This window comes from Oxyura jamaicensis, chromosome 4, assembly GCF_011077185.1.
Source record: "Oxyura jamaicensis isolate SHBP4307 breed ruddy duck chromosome 4, BPBGC_Ojam_1.0, whole genome shotgun sequence".
NCBI lineage: Eukaryota > Metazoa > Chordata > Aves > Anseriformes > Anatidae > Oxyura > Oxyura jamaicensis.
In genome coordinates, this window is record NC_048896.1 from 22,763,475 (window position 1) to 22,775,818 (window position 12,344).

The following is a 12,344-nucleotide window of genomic DNA, read 5'->3' on the forward strand; positions in this document are numbered from 1 at the left end:
CCAGTGCAAGAGAAGGGATAAAAGAAAGATCCCAAAAGGAGAATGGTGGGAAATAGGAAAGCAGTGAGAGGAAAGTGAGCATCTACATTTAATAAAAGCTTCCAACAATATTAAATGAAATGTAGCTAGATGCAAAAGAAATTAAGGAAAGCAACTCATTACAGAACATCAGCCACATGAAGCCTTCATCTCACATAGGGGGATGCTGCTGGGCAGGCTGCTATCTATGTGATAAAATGTGAACAAACAAAGGTTTGCAAGCCAGACTTGAGATAAAGCTACAGCACCAGATATGTGCAGGTTATCTTTACCCCAGACCTAATGTGTTTAGCCATTAGGACTGGTAAAGGAAGCACTAATGTGCTTCAACAGCCCCAACTGGGGCTGGTTTTTGTTATGTGGACAAGAAGAAAATGTTTTGCAGTACTACATTGTCTGAAAATAAATTATGTTTGGAGTGCATAAAATACTGGTTTTTGTAAGTTGCTTGTGACAATTTAACTCAAGTGGATTAGGTTTGCTTGCTGCAAATACCAGCAGTCCTAACGCTCTCTGAACAGTCATCTGTGACATGAATTTTTAGTGTGTGATTTCAGTATTCATGAGAACCCTTGCTTAAGGAGTGACACAAACGCATTCTGACATGGACTTTACCCCTTGAAAGTCATACACAAACAATAGCAAAGTCTGCTTGTTGTCTGTCCTTTTGGTTCTCTCCAAAGCCTATTCAAGGTCAGCATGTTTTTGAAGGTTTGATTTTTTGTTTGTCATATTAAAAACCTCAGTAGCAGTCTGTAGCAGTGTGATGAAGACATGAGACATCACAACAGACAGAAAGCTTGGATTTTTTATTCAGAAGTTTTGTAGGAAGAACATCAAAGGACATACAGAGTACGTTTGAACCACTCCATATATTTGTGTAGCCTGCATAGCATACACAGATTGCTATTTAATCTCAGTTTCTATTCTAGGACTAAGGTAAACTTTTAGTGCCTATTGCAGTGTGCACATTTACATGTTATTAAACAAAAATTAATGTTACAAAACCTTGCTGGGTCTGCAGACAGTTTGATGCAATAATCTGTTGATTTCCTTGGAATGTCATCTGCAAAGCTTGGTACTGATCCATCGGCATCTGTAGTCACCATTTTGTTATTGGTCACTTTAGTGAAAGAAAAGAGTGGTAACATTTGCAATGACAGGAATGTGAAGAGAAAACCAGAGAAAATTCAGTCTGAGAGGAAAGAGGAGAATAAATAGAAATGAGAAAAATTACTTATCTCACAGTGATACTTAATATAAATGAATGGTTATGAACAAATGAGCAGTACCAGAGTAGCTAGTGCATGAGGGCCTTAGTCTGCCTTTCACTGCTGTGCAAACATCCTGCTGATGCTGGGGAGGAACTTGCAGAAGGAGACACACACTAAGTTGTGAATTTATGAGCTTTCTACTTCCTTGCTCATAAGCTTAATGTGGACTTGGGATCATGACAACTTTAGGCAAGTTCGGCTTTGCTAACTTCTTTTTAATTTAAATGTGTGAAGAATAATTCAGAAGAAGCACCTTACCCATTACAAACACTTCATAGGCCCTGGATCTGGTTTTGAAAGAGAGGTATCTAGTCCATTGCTTCAAAATAAAAGTTACAGCCTTTTCCAGAGGTTAGTGCCTCCCCGTGCTTCCCCAGCACACAAGATGAATTGTCAGAGAAAGATGTTTTACAGTCTTGCAGAGAAGTAAACTGTTGTTAAACACAGCGTTTGCCTCTGTAACATCTGTGCCAGTGAGATCAGAGTAAGTGTCTGGAAACCCAGAGCAGACAAGTGATCCCAAGCTGTTGAAAGATGCGATGAGCTGATTCTTTACGGACCAAAAGTAAATTGATCAGCACTGAAGGGAGTAGTGTAAATGTATCAATATGTGACTGAAAAAATGGCAGTGAAAAGGGTTGCTAAAATCTACCCTTCACAACTATAGAAAGTAAACCCATACTCTTAACTGCCACTTGAATTTCTTTCCTGTGCAGATGGTACCAAAAGCAGTTACGTTGCAGTCACGGGACAGGGATGTGGCAAAGCCACGTTGATTAGGCCACCCAAGACATCCTTTTGTAAATATCTTCAAGCTGTTAGCATGTGATGTTGCAATGTAAAGATCAACAGACTGGGTGGGTTTGCATCGGCGTGTGTGAGTGCTGCCGCATACTGCAGGAGACTTAGACTTTGAGGTCAGAATAACTGCATTTCAGGTTCGCTACAAAGATGGTGAAGGGCCTGGAAGGGGTGACGTATGAAGAGCGGCTGAGGTCACTGGGCCTGTTCAGCCTAGAGAAGAGGAGGCTGAGGGGGGACCTCATCGCAGTCTACAACTTCCTCGCGAAGGGGTGTGGAGAGGCGGGTGACCTATTCTCCATAAACACCAGTGATAGGACCCAGGGGAACGGGGTGAAGCTGAGGCAGGGGAAGTTCAGACTAGGTATCAGGAGGAGATTTTTTACTGAGTGGGTGGTTGTGCGCTGGAACAGGCTCCCAGTGAAGTGGTCACTGCACCAAGCCTGTATGAATTTAAGAAACATTTGGACTGTGCACTGAGTCACATGGTCTAAACTTTTGGGTAGACCTGCGTGGTGCAAGGAGTTGGACTTGATGATCCTTATGGGTCCCTTCCAACTCGGAATATTCTATGACTCTGTGATTTTATGATTCTACATCTCTTCCGCAGAGCTGGAAAGGAACTTTTTGTGCTGCCTCTTGGCAAACTCCTACTAAATGGCAATTCCTCTTCTGGAAGGTTAACAGCCTTTAGCAGCCAGATAAAGTATAATTGGTCCATTTGCAGATGAGAAGCTGAGGCAGAGGATGGTTGAATGACTTGCTTGATATGACACAGAAGATCTCCGCAGAAGCAGAAATTGAACCCTAGTGTTAAGTAAATACTGTGCCTAATCCCTGAGATGATCCTTGTTTGGGAGATGTCTGGTGAATGTTTTTTCAAGGTTGCTCTCTAGCTGCATTTTCTGTGTATCATTGTCAGCTCAGGAGCCCTCGATGGCAGTTTGTAAGCGTGTTCAGCTTTCCCTTGCTTCTCTAACAGGGCTGCTCATATCTTAACTCATCTAAGAGGCTGTTCCAAAAGTCCATTTTTTTCTTTATTCCCATTTCTTGCTTCTTCCCTGTACTTGTTTAGCCCATTCTTTCAGGACAGCAGACTCAGATAAGTATGTATTTGTGTATTCCTGTAGACCTCAGGTCTGCATTTGCTGTGCCCTGGAGAAGCTTGCTGATGCTTCACATTTATTGTGCTGAAGCCTGAATAAGCCACAGTGAGGTGCTTTGCATGTCAGAGAGTTACAGAGCCTTAGTGAGCCCATCTTAGGTGCACTTTCCACTCCCTGCTACAGTGTGTTACAGTTTCCTGCCTCGCATACCCTGCTGCTATAATAAGTAGTTTGTGTGCTTGCTGATGGCAAGGTGGATTCAGCTTGGTGGTTTATTCTAGTCCTTTTTCTGAGGTGTGATTCTTAAGATGTTTAGAACTGCCCAGCAAGATCACCCACTTCTCCTTCCCCTTCCCCACTTTTTAATACAGGACTTTTCAGGACATTTCTGCCTACTGGCCCAAGAGAAAGCACAGCCATTTCATTCTGATACATTTCAGACCCAAGCAATCAGACAAAAAAAATACTGCTGTTTGGAGCATTCAGTCCTGCTAGCCAGATCAAATTGCCATGGATAAACAGTGAGTGAGGGGAACAGCCTTAGAAATTATCACGGGGCAAAGAGACAAGACAGCAGCGTGCTACAGGGAAGAAGGAACTGTCCCTCCACTGCTGACAGACTGCGGGAGTGAGCCAAGAAGCTAGGCTCTCCACAAGTATTTCCCATGATAGTCTTCAGTATATTTATATCACTGCTGGTGACAAATGCCTCTGACTGCAGGTGTGCACAGAACCAGCTCCATCGAGCCTGAGGTTGATGATGGGGAGATCTTTTTGCTCATGGCTTGCCAGATTGGCAACAGTCAGTGTGAATCACTATGAGGAACTGAAGAGACCGGTTTGTTTAATTTCATTGGAGGAATCTTGCGTACTGTCCTCAGCAAACCGCCTTAGATAGTTTTTGATACTCAATTGATCTTTAACCAGCTGGAGGAGACTGCGGGTTTGAAAGCTAAAGCTACAAGCCATAGAAATAATGCTCAGTTTAATTGTGGAAGGTTTTTTTTTTTTTTTTTTTTTTTTTTTTTTTTTTTCTGGTTTGGTTTCTTCTGTCGCTTCCTCTCCAACTTGAGTACCTAGGCAAGTTGGATACAATTTTAAAAGTCCCAGACCTTTTCAGCTGTATCATTTCAATCTAGCTCTGCTGTGCACGCTTATGTCAGCTGAAGATAAGGCTCAAAATGTATGCACTGCCTTGTCTGCTTTACAACGACTACAGTGGCCTACAGCAGCTGCCAAAAATAGACTTTTCCACAGGTCAGTAAGCAAGAATGGCTGTCAGAGCGTCACATTGTTTACATAGTTTTACATTCAACGTGTTCATAACAGCAGCAATTAGATCAGTGAGGCATGATGGCAAATGTAGCTGCTCTGCGAATATCATGCTGAAGGCAAGAGCAGCCACAGGGACAACAGCTCTCCTTTCCAACACCCTTTCGAGCACAAGCGCTGTTTGAACTAGGGCCTCCTACAAGCCATTCCTTCGAGTTGCTGTGGCGTTTGCTGTTGCCTGGTGCAGGGAGGGCGGAGGTGAATACGTGAAGTTGTTCTTGTTGAGACATCAGTGTGTCGTGAAGTCTGTTTGGTCTGCGCTCTCAGTGGGCGGAAACCAGCTCTGTTGGCTTGAGTGGTGTTCAAATGAGTTACCTCAGGTCAGTATTTGGCCCTGTGATTCCCTAGACTCATGGATCTAGCATTGGTCTTGGTTAATGAATGCAAAGCTCTATTAAAATTTGTTAGTGGAAAAATTTCTCTGCAGAGAATGACTGATGTTGTAGGCCCGTACTTGGTACATGCTGACATGCTCGAGTCCTGTGGAACTCTCCTCGGGTGTTGGTAGGCTCTGACCTGGGATGTGGGGGGCTCTGATGATGATACTTGCATCTGCAGAGCTAGTGAGACTGCGTGAAGCAAAAATGTCAAATATCCATGGTCTTCAGCAAAATGTGCTGCACGCCTCCAAAATGTGAAATGTGTTTTTAGCAAATGTCCTATCATACAGATACAAGCTACTGTAGGAAGTCTGTTCAAGTATGATGTAGGTAGCATATAGAGTATTGTATCAAAGATGAAGCACATTCAGTTCCTGAAGCATGTAGTTGCCATAAAATCTTGTGCTCCTGAGGCTCAACATGGGACCTGTTGGCACACAGGCATAGCACCTCTGAGACTGCTGAGGTAGGAGCCCTTCCTCGGCCTTGTCCTTAGCAGCGACCCATGAGTGAATCTGCTCATGTGAATCAGTGATAGCGTAAGTGGGGAGCTGGTGCTGGGGGCTCGGTGCTGGCCATCACTGCTGAGATAGATTTGGCAAATGAAGTGCCTGGCTGCTGCTGCTCCTGATTCCAGCCTTACCTATCCCATGAATGCATGTTTACCTGCTTCTCATTGTGTGTTTTATGTAGAGCAAAAGACATTTGACTGTATTTCTCACTTTCTGGGCCAGTTTTATAGTGAGGTGTAAGTAAACACTAAACAGAGATAAAGACATAGCAAAGATCAGTATTCAAGACAGTTATGTTCTGCTTTCAGTAACTGTGGTGGTTTGTGTCTGCCCCAAACAGCGCCTGCAATCTGTTCCTATCTCACAGTGCCTTCAGGCTAAATATGCAAGTCGTGTAAAGGAGGAGTAGTGACAGAAAACACTATCCTCGTTTTCCTTTTGTGCTAAAAACTGTACAAAGAGAAAGGATTAAGCTTATCCATGGCTATAACAGTAATCTGTGTGTTCGTTTTCATACTTCTCTGCAGATCCCCCCCCAGGACTTGGGTTTTTCGTCTTATTCTCTTGGCACAGCCCTGTTCCCGTGCCCCCTTGTCTGAACAATGAGCCGTGGGAGAGATGCTGGGAGGAGAAACACAGCATGGCACTGAGAGCAGGGGCATCAGAGGAAGCTGGCTAATTCAGGCACTGAGCAGGAGGAGAGCTCACCCAGGAATACACCCCCTGCAAGCACCAGTGCCATGGCAGGGGCTGCCTCCCAGGGCTGGCAGGACATCAGGCACACTTATATTTGTTCTGCTCCTCTCTGTTCATGATGTGTCTGCTTTTGGGCACTGTGAGGGAGAAGATGCTGGGCTGTGTGGGCCTCTGTTCTACCACAGCATGGCCAGTGGTGTGTTCTCAGACAAATCTGGTCCCAATTAACTCATTTTAAGACCTCTGTGGCAAGATTAGGAATTTAACTCAGCCATCTTCTAACACTTATACCCATGCCATAGCTATAAAGTGATTTTTCTTTCAGCAGCCAATTGCTCTAACTAAGACTTTTTTTAAAAAATGGAAACAAAACAAAACAAAAACAAAAACAGACTTTCACTCTTTCACTCTACCCGATAAATGACCATAGGGAAGTATCAAAGTGTGGGAGGAAGATATCAGTCCAACTGACATCTGAGGCTCAGGGCCGATTCAAGCCTGTGGAAATTGGTGGAAAGATTCCCACAGACTCAAAAAGGCTTTGGCTCAGACCCTCACTGAGCAGTGATTTCCCTCATTGACCAGGAGAAAATGGGCTGTTCCTAGAGAGAGGGGAAGCTGCTGGCATTTTTACAAAAAGCCAAGTGCCAACACAGTTCTTCAAAGAACTCTTTGGACTAATCCTTTCCTCTTATGACACTAATGTAATTTTGTGTCGTATTTGACAGCGTGCCAAAAAATTGCATCAAATAAATCCAAGTTTTGTGAATGAAATTTAATTAGAACAGGCATTGGCTCCCTCCCCGCTCTTCAGCAATGTAGGAGCGTGTTTCCAAAGAGCTGCTCTGCGCTGGGGTTAGTTTTTGCTCAGCGATGATGACTGGGGGAACGGGAGAAAGGGAGTTTTGGTGCACATGGAAGTTGTAAGACTGACAGCTGGGGAAGCCAAAGCTGGCATTAGCACTGGTAAAGGGCTGGCGGGGTGGTCTTGTGACTCGCGCTGTTGTATGTTCAGTTGTGAACTCCTCCACAGCTTTCCACTCTGCCCCCGGTCCCGTCTCCTGTCTGCCAGGTGTTGCCGAGGCTCTGGTGCATAAAGTCTTTGGGCAGGGGCTGTTTTACAGTGCATCATTTAAGCACACATAAAAATGAGCCTTCAGCGGAGTCTTGCGTGATGAGACGGGTCCTCAGGTGATGCAAATGGGTGCCACCAGCCAAAACCCTGACGTGTCATTTATACAGCATTTGTGAGATCTGCACAGCAAGTTCTCAGCTAAGTAAAGGCTTTGAAATTTGTCCGTGTGTTGGATCAAACTGTCAAGTTCTTCACTATCTCAAGCATCACTGTTTTCATTAGAGGAGCTTTCTCTTCATTCATCAAAATGTTTGCAGTTCCTGTATCATTAGGAAAGGTCAATATGAAACACAGGGCAGACAGCTAAGAGATGAACAGAATGTAATTTTGAAATCACTGGCAACGGGCTTACTGTCTAGGATTTAATTAGCTACAGCGTAGGGCTGCCAGGCTTTTAGGAAATTTCCCACAGTGAAAGATGGTAAACGTGGAGAAGGCCTAGATAGGATTTTTGAAAAAAGATCTAGGCTTCTGATGGGGACAGTGGGAAAATGCCGTGAAAAAAAAAGATGCTGGCCACCATAATGTGTTAGCTTGTATATGACATTAAAGGCTGACCCCTCACCTGAGCCTGTCTTAGAAACACAACAATTTCTAGCCACTGCCACTCTGCATTAGCTGCCTCTTTCACCAAGTGCATTTGGATTAGTTTGCCTTCTTCAGGCAGTAATCAGGCTGGGGTTTGATTTGTCAGAAAGCGACACTGGAAAAGCTGGGAAATCTCTGCCAGTGCTGGACAAAGTGCTTTTTAGGGTGTGAATCCCCTTCTTTTGGAATTTCCTGAGGATTAAGTTGGAGCTGGATCAGATCACGATAGTATGGAAATGCAAACAAGCAAGCATGTGTTCTCTGACTGATCTGTGCCTCTCTTCTGTATCTGGGATTGTGTCTAGGCTGACCTTTAGTCAATGGGGCAAATACCTGGACTTGCACAAGGTTTTGGTTACCTGTCCAGGTGCACGGGACTGCAGGATGACAGCTTCACAGCGCAGCTGCAGGGGGAGCAGTGAGAATAAATACGTTTTGTCATCTTTATTGTGAGAAGCTCCAGTTGCATGGCTTTGATTTCAAGAGCTGACTATAAATATGGTTGGTTTGTAAGGGATTTGTAAGTTGCGTGACATGGATATGTGTTGATGTATACATATCCTTAGCTGGGTTAAATATTTACTTTGCTCGGCTGAGCTAATTACCCTGGAATATAAAACAATTTCTCAAAAACTTGTCCATGCTTTTACTGCTTGATCCAAGGTTTCCTTTGTAAGAGAGATAGGGTCAGGAAAGGCTAATGAAAGCTAACGTAATCCTCCTGTTACAAGTGGAGTTTGCCTGGATTTACTGCTGTAAAACAGACGTTGGGGTGAAGTGGTCGCTGTAACTACTTCACGTGTTTTAATGAATGGGCTTGTATGGGTCATCCGAATCCTATGGTATTGTTTCTCCCTTGTGGCTGGATGAATGGAGTTATCTCAGTCAAAAGAATAATGAAGAAGAGAAACCGCACAGGCAGTATCGTTTGGTCTTTTATATGCACAGGTCTTCCTGTTGGTAGCGAAAAGCAGCCTCTCTCCCTTGCACAAATGCAGTTGGACAAAGAGTAGTCACATGTATGTGTCTGGCCCGAACATTGGCTGCATCAATGGATATAGAACAATTTCTTTCAAAACCCCTTTCTTCAGCTTTCTGCTTGCTTTGACTCTGGCATTAGGGGCAAGATGGCATCAGCCTCCAGAACATGTATGTAAAGCATTCTCAGGGAGGTTATACCTGCATAAATACACCATAAAGTTTGTTTTCTATTAAACAATGCCTAAGCTAATTAAAATCAGAAATACTGGTTTAAAAAATACATCTTTCCGAGGCTGCAAAGAGCCGGTTAACTCTTCTCAGGGTTACTTCTCATTCTGCTGTTTATCAGACCTTTTAAGATTGCTGCTGTTTTGAGGTGGAGTTGCAAGAGGAGAATGGAGGCAGCAAGAGCCATCCTCTCTCTGTCTTGGGGAGATGGGAAATTCTGCCAGTATGCTGATGTTTTCCCTAGGGAACTGGGTTCAGTTCCTCTTGCTGATAGATATTTTTATGTGGCATTACTCCTCACTCATCTCCTTTATAAACGGGAGATACAGCTCTCCTTCCCTGTAGGGTGTCAGGAACTTAACTGCATCGAAGAGGGTGATGCTGAGCTGAAGGGAATATTGCAGCAGAGAAAAAATGGTAAAAATTATGGGCAAGATGGTGAATAATATATGTTTTGATCTAACAGCTGAACTGGAAAAAATATTTACGGTGAAGTGGAAGTGAAACAGTGTGTTCTGTTTGGCCTGGAATAAAACATTCTGTCCCTTTAGGAAAAACAGTTTAATTTAATCTATAGAGTCATATAATTGCCTGGGTTGGAAAAGACCTTCAGGATCATCAAGTCCTACCTACTGAGTCCCGTCACAAAGCCATGTCCCTTAGTGCCACGTCCACAAATTTCTTGAACACCTCCAGGGATGGGGACTCCATCACTTTCCTGGGCAGCCTGGTCCACCCTCCCCACAAAGAAATTATTTCTAATGTCCAATTGAAACCTCCCTGGTGCAACTTGAGACAGTTTCCTCAGTTTCCTATCACTTGTCACCTGAGAAAAGAGACCGGCACCCTCCTCATTGCAGCCTCCTTTCAGGTTGTGGAGCACGACGAGGTCTGCCCTCAGCCTCCTCAGGACTAAACAGCCTCAGTTCCCTCAGTCACTCCTTGTTTTCTCCTCCCTTCACCAGATCCGCTGGTCTTCTCTGGACATGCTCGAACAACTCAGTATCCTTGTTGTAAGAAGCCCCAAACAGAGCACACTATGTAGCATCTATTTAATGTCTGTTTTCAGTGTTCTCCTGGATGTTCAGCCAGCCTGGCCAGGTAGAGGGTAGCCGAGCCTCCTGCAGCCTGGCAGTGTCAGGCCGACGTCCTCTTATTCAAGATATGTCCAGCGTGGCAGGTTTTCTGCTGGACATCCGTGGGCATCATGCAGAGAGCTACGTGCAGGGGCACCCATGGAGCTGCAAGCTGGCAGAAGGGAACCGTTGTGGGGTTTGTTTTTAACCCTGAACCTGCAGCTGAATTACTGTGCCCTGCCGTGTGGGGCAGTGAGCAACAGAGCCTGGTGGCCCTGCTACCCCTCTCCACTACAGGATTTTATCCCCAACCCTCACTCACGCTTTCTTCAAATGAGATCAGGGTGGTGAGTTTCAAAAGAAACACTAAATAATTTTTGGGCGGCCGAAAACACCTAGTAGATGTAGTTTCTTTTCTCCGTTCTCCCCCCAAAACGCCCAGTGTTGGTTATAAGAGGGGGCCAGCCACAGACCTGCGGCAGTCAGGACAGAGCTGCCCGGCACTTTCACTCAGCAAATTTCCCCTTTCCTCACGCTCCCTGCTCCTGTCTGTCAGGCCTGCTGACGACTGCTTGGTAGGAGGGCGGTAATCTGAGCTGCCTGTGCTGAGCGAACCTCCTGCTTTTTACTGCGGGATCAGCCCCGAGGTGCCTCTGTGCGCAGCACCTGTATCCGCGCCTCGTTATCTTAATCGCCGCGCTCTCGTCGCTCCGCTGCCCGAGGCGGCAGTGCCGTTCCCTTCTCCCGGGGCTGCGCTCACCGAATGGCAGGCTGCCTCCGCCGGGATGGGAGCACCTGAACCCTGCTCGGCTGTCTCGCAAGGTAAGCAGCCCCTCGCCAGCGACAGCGGGGCAAGCCGGCCACGGCTTTGTGCCGGCGGAGGCAGCCAGACCTCGCGGCAGGGCTTTGGGAGAGAGAGGACTGGAGCCTTAAGGGTCCTGTTGGTGCTAAACATCACGAGCATCACGACCTTCAGGGCAGACGAGTGGCCAGGCGGTGCTGTGGGGGTGATTCAGCCGCTGTGGTGGGGGAGCATACTCACAGCGAGCAGATGGGGAGCCAGCGCTGTGCCGCTGCTCAGGTGCTGTCACTGGCTGAGGTGTGCAGTGGTGTAAGCGGATCTGTTGCTAGAAAAGTGCCCGAAGCTGGCAGGGAGGTGAACTTGTGAGAGCCTCCGGAGCTGCAGGGGATGTTTAAGGCCATTACCTCCCCTGGTGTCAATGGGTAAAAATAATACCCTGCTTTTAAGATGCTGAGTCTCATGAGCAGAGGATCAGACTCTCACACACACTGTGATGTGTCGGGCACGTTTTCCAGTTTTACAGCCCAGAAGGCTCTCTGCTCAAGTGAGTGGTGCTCTTTTTGGCCTTCACCGTTTATCAGTTAAGTTGTTTAAAGTGGATGTCAAACCAGACCGATACTTTGTGATGTTTGATATAGGCACACTAGCCAGCTAGGGTGGGATATATCGATGTTTGATCCCTGCAGTCACATTGCAGGTAGCAGAAAGAGAATGTGGAAGAGACTGGTGAGATGGCAATGAGTATAGCTCCTGTATGGGCCTGCACTAATTTATGTTTGTTCAAGATCTGTACTGTATTATACACAGCTATATGCCATGTTAGATTGGATGTGAATCATAACACTAAATTCATTGAACTTTGATTTTGATTATCTCCTGAGACATTAACTCCTTCAGTAAACTCATTAACTGATCTGTAAACTAATTACCCTAGTAGCATTGAAAGAGGTATCTTTAAAGTTGAAGTTTAGGTTTCCTTTGTGTTTTTTGTGTGTGAATATGGACCAAATCGTTAGCTGCTGAAATCACGGTACCTTATTTTTTCGCAGTGTGGTGATCCAGCCCATTTAGCGATGGTTGGCAGTGCTACTGAAGTGGTCCTAGTGGAATAGGGGGGGTATGGGTCCCTGTCTATGGAAAGAGGGGTATCTTTGTGCTGTAGGTTATCTGCTTAAGAAAAGCAACTTGAAAAAGTGTGTTCTGAAGTCACAGAAGTAGCAGTGTCTTGTGAGTACAGCATGCTGCCTTGCCTAATATCCATTCATTATTCGAGTATTAAAAGAGCAATGAAATTTTGTCAATAAAAGTAGAATTGGTTGCAGTGGCAAATTCTCAATCACTCTGGATTGTCCCAAATTCCCTCCTTTTGCCTTGCTTATGAGCCAGCTCTTTAA

The 12,344-nt window shown here is 45.3% G+C and overlaps 1 protein-coding gene across 4 annotated transcripts in view; it reads left to right on the forward strand.

Moving 5' to 3' along the window:
• Window positions 1-12,344, forward strand: part of SHROOM3 (shroom family member 3) — a 148,808-nt gene that overhangs the window by 49,433 nt on the left and 87,031 nt on the right. The window contains exon 1 of one of the 4 annotated variants that reach the window (XM_035324145.1): window positions 10,770-10,970. The exons of 2 other annotated variants lie outside the window; for them this stretch is intronic. The gene's annotated coding sequence lies outside the window, so the exon portion shown is untranslated. Of the gene's footprint in view, window positions 1-10,769; window positions 10,971-12,344 lie in introns of those variants that run through there. One more of the 4 variants, XM_035324142.1, reaches the window with a different exon arrangement.